This window comes from Oryctolagus cuniculus, chromosome 5 (genome assembly GCF_964237555.1).
Source record: "Oryctolagus cuniculus chromosome 5, mOryCun1.1, whole genome shotgun sequence".
NCBI classification, from domain to species: Eukaryota; Metazoa; Chordata; class Mammalia; order Lagomorpha; family Leporidae; genus Oryctolagus; species Oryctolagus cuniculus.
The window spans coordinates 81,178,762-81,182,890 of record NC_091436.1 but is presented as its reverse complement, the minus strand read 5'-3'; the positions used below and the strand labels follow the sequence as shown (position 1 = coordinate 81,182,890).

Here is a 4,129-nt window from a genome sequence, read left to right as displayed (position 1 = left end):
AGGCCTTGTGCTCAGAGATCCCCACAAGGGAAATCAGGGCTGCCGAGGTATTTGTTAGCACTGCCAGACACTTCTCCGCCGGGAGGTTATTTCTCCTATTTTTATTAACTTTTCTTTTGTTTTAAAACTGCTCACCCTTTTCCATCCCTGATTATTTTCACCAATGATTTACCACTAAGTGAACACTCATCTTAATGGTTGAACCTTAGCTTTTAGATCCCGATGCTTTACAATGACTGAATTCCACTAATGGTGCCATCCACAGCATCACTGTCCACAGCATCACTGTCTCCTCCAATGTCTTATTTGTAGGTACTGCTTGGCTAAATTTTTTCTACTCAGAGGAAGAAAGACTTCCTAAAATATTCAATGTTTAACATAATTTGAAAAGAAGTAATTCAAGATATCCATAAGGAAACAAAATATAGCTTTTCAGAGACATAGAAAGGCCATGAATTGGAGATTTGCTTTTCAATTTCTTGGGCAACACAAGCCAGCATTATGCTATTTTTTAATTTTTTAATTTTTTTGGACAGTTAGAGTTATAGACAGTAAGAGAGAGAGAGAGAGACAGAGAAAAAGGTCTTCCTTCCATTGGTTCACTCCCCAAATGGCCGCTATGGCCTGTGCTGTGCCAATCCAAAGCCAGGAGCCAGATGCTTCTTCCTGGTCTCTCATGCGGATGCAGGGGCCCAAGCACTTGGGCCATCCTCCACTGCCCTCTTGGGCCACAGCAGAGAGCTGGACTGGAAGAGGAGCAACTGGGACTAGAACCTGGCACCCACATGGGATGCCAGCGTGGCAGGCTGAGGATTAGCCATGTGAGCCACTCCGCTGGCCCCCAGCATTATGCTATTAACATCTAAACCAAGTTATTTCTGATGAACTAGAACACAAAACTAGATATCTAGTATTTATGGCTATCTGTAAGGTAGATGAAATACTGAAACTGGAGCCATCATCCATAAATTTATTTTATTTGAATGATTTTCCAATATTCTTTCTTTCCTCTTTTATTACACAGAATGAAATAGAATGATATTTTTTTATACTGGTGTTATTATACCCATAAGAAAAGGCTAAATAATTACATTATAATATTTAAAGAAATAACTGGACTATTCTTAAACTCCCAAGGAGCCTAAATGATGTCCTTTTGTTCTCCTTTCTTCTCCTCTTTCCTAGTTAAAGCAGCTGAGCACATGTCATGTCTCCTTCACACATGATGTGTATACCATGAAGAAAGTGAGCAAAGCTGTGGACGCATGGTGATCAGCTCTTTGTCCTGGAATGGATTTATGTAATATGAACTCTATTAATTTCCTATTGCTGGGGCCAGTGCTGTGGCATAGTGGGTAAAGTTGCCTCTGGCAGCGCCAGTATCCCATATGGGCACCGGTTTGAGTCCCAGCTGCTCCACTTCTGCTCCAGCTCTCTACTATGGCCTGGGAAAAGCAGTGGAAGATGGCCCAAGTCCTTGGGTACCCACGTGAGGGACCCAGAGAAGGCTCCTGGATCCTGGCTTCAGATCGACGTAGCTCCGGCAGTTGTGGCCAATTGGGAAGTGAACCATTGGATGGAAGACCTCTCTCTCTCTCTCTCCCTCTCTCTCTCTCTCTTTCTCTCTGTGCCTTTCCTTCTCTCTGTGTGTGTGACTCTTTCACTTGACCTTAGCCAAAAGGCAGAGAAGCTATGTGACTCTGACTTTCAAATAAATAAATACATAAATAAAAGAAAGTGACTTTGGAAATGACAATGACATAAGCTCAGGAATAGAGGTGCTTTATAGAAACTGGAAAGGGCAACAAAATAGATTTTCCTGAGAAACCCCAGAAAGGAACCCAATCCTTTTTTTTACTTTTAGTTAGTAAATGTAAATTTCCAAAGTACAGTTTATGGATTACAATGACTTCCCCCCTATAATTTCCCTCCTACTTGCACCCCTCCCATCTCCCGCTCCCTCTCCCATTCCATTCACATCAAGATTCATTTTCAATTATCTTTATATACAGAAGATCGATTTAGTATATATTAAGTAAAGATTTCATCAGTTTGCACCCACACAGAAACACAAAGTGTAAAATACTGTTTCAGTACTCGTTATAGCATTATTTCACATTGGACAACACATTAAGGACAGATCACACATGAGAAGTAAGTACACAGTGACTCCTGTTTTTGACTTAACAATTTGACACTCTTGTTTATGGCATCAGTAATCTCCCTAGGGTCGAGTCATGAGCTGCCAAGGCTATGGAAGCCTTTTGAGTTCGCCGACTTCACTCTTATTCCAACAGGGTCATAGTCAAAGTGGAAGTTCTCTCCTCCCTTCAGAGAAAGGTACCTCCTTCTTTGATGGTCCCGTTCCTTCCACTGGGATCTCACTTGCAGAGATCTTTCATTTAGGTCTTCTTCTTCTTCTTTTTTTTTTTCCCCAGAGTGTCTTGGCTTTCCATGCCTAAAATCCTCTCATGGGCTCTTCAGTCATATCTGAATGCCTTAAGGGCTGATTCTGAGGCCAGAGTTCTATTTAGGACATCTGCCATTCTATGAGTCTGCTGTGTATACCACTTCCCATGTTGGATCGTTCTCTCCCTTTTTTATTCTATCAGTTAGTATTAGCAGACACTAGTCTTGTTTGTGTGATCGCTTTGACTCTTAGACCTATCAGTGTGATCAATTATGAACTGAAATTGATCACTTGGACTAGTGAGATGGCATTGGTACATGACACCTTGATAGGATTGTATTGGGATCCCCTGGCACATTTCTAACTCCACTTTTGGGGCAACTCCGATTAAGCATGTCCCAAATTGTACATCTCCTCCCTCTCTTATTCCAACTCTTATATTTAACAGGAATCACTTTTCCATTAAAATTTAAACACCTAAGAATGATTGTGTGTTAATTACAGAGTTCAACCAATAGTATTAACTAGAACAAAAAAAATACTAAAAGGGATAAAGTATAACTTTGTACATCAAAAGTCAGGACAAGGGCTGATCAAGTCACTATTTCTCATAGTGTCCATTTCACTTCAACAGGTTTCCTTTTTCGTGCTTGGTTACTTGTCACCGATCAGGGAGTACATATGATATTTGCCCTTTGGGACTGGCTTAATTCACTCAGCATAATGCTTTCCAGATTCCTCCATCTTGTTGCAAATGACCAGATTTCATTGTTTTTGACTGATATATAGTATTCTATAAAGTACATGTCCCATAATTTCTTTATCCAGTCTACTGTTGATGGGCATTTGTGTTGATTCCAGGTCTTAGCTATTGTGAATTGAGCTGCAATAAACATTAAGGTGCAGACAGCTTGTTTGTATTTGCCAATTTAATTTTCTTTGGGTAAATTCCAAGGAGTGGGATGGCTGAGTTGTATGGTAGGGTTATATTCAGGTTTCTGAGGAATCTCCAGACTGACTTCCATAGTAGCTTTACCAGTTTGCATTCCCACCAACAGTGGGTTAGTGTCCCCTTTTCCCCACATCCTTCCCAGCATCTATTATTGGTAGATTTCTGAATGTGAGCCATTCTAACCGGGGTGAGGTGAAACCTCATTGTGGAAAAATATGGAATGCTTCACGAATTTGCGTGTCATCCTTGTGCAGGGGCCATGCTAATCTTCTCTGTATTGAGGAACCCAATCCTACCATCACAATGAGCTATTGGACTTCTAACCTATGGAACTATAAATTAATAAATAATAGTGCTGCCTGAAGCCATTAAATGTGTGATCATTGTTGCAGCAGCTACAGAAAAGTAATATACATACTTCATATCTATATTACTAAAGCAGATGATAGGCTAAATAGCTTAAAAAGATTAGTACATGGTAGTAATTTTAAAATATATTCCATGTTAATATCCCATTAAACACTATTCCATTATTATCTTAATTAATATATTTCTTCCAAAATGATATACTTCATTGATAATGCTTTCATAAAGTCACACCTATGTCTAAACTTTCATAGCAGATTGAGGTATGATTGAAAACTTAGAAATTTCAAAGAAAGTGTATTGAAGTACAAGGCATTGAAATTACATATAATTGTATGAAAATAGTTGTATCTGATATCTATGACAAATTAAAAGTCAACTGGGGCGGTCACTGTAGCACA

General features: G+C 39.5%; 1 pseudogene; it reads right to left on the bottom strand.

Moving 5' to 3' along the window:
- Positions 1-3,571: 3,571 nt before the first annotated feature.
- On the bottom strand, positions 3,572-3,643 carry LOC127493321 (U6 spliceosomal RNA; annotated as a pseudogene).
- Positions 3,644-4,129: the final 486 nt, after the last annotated feature.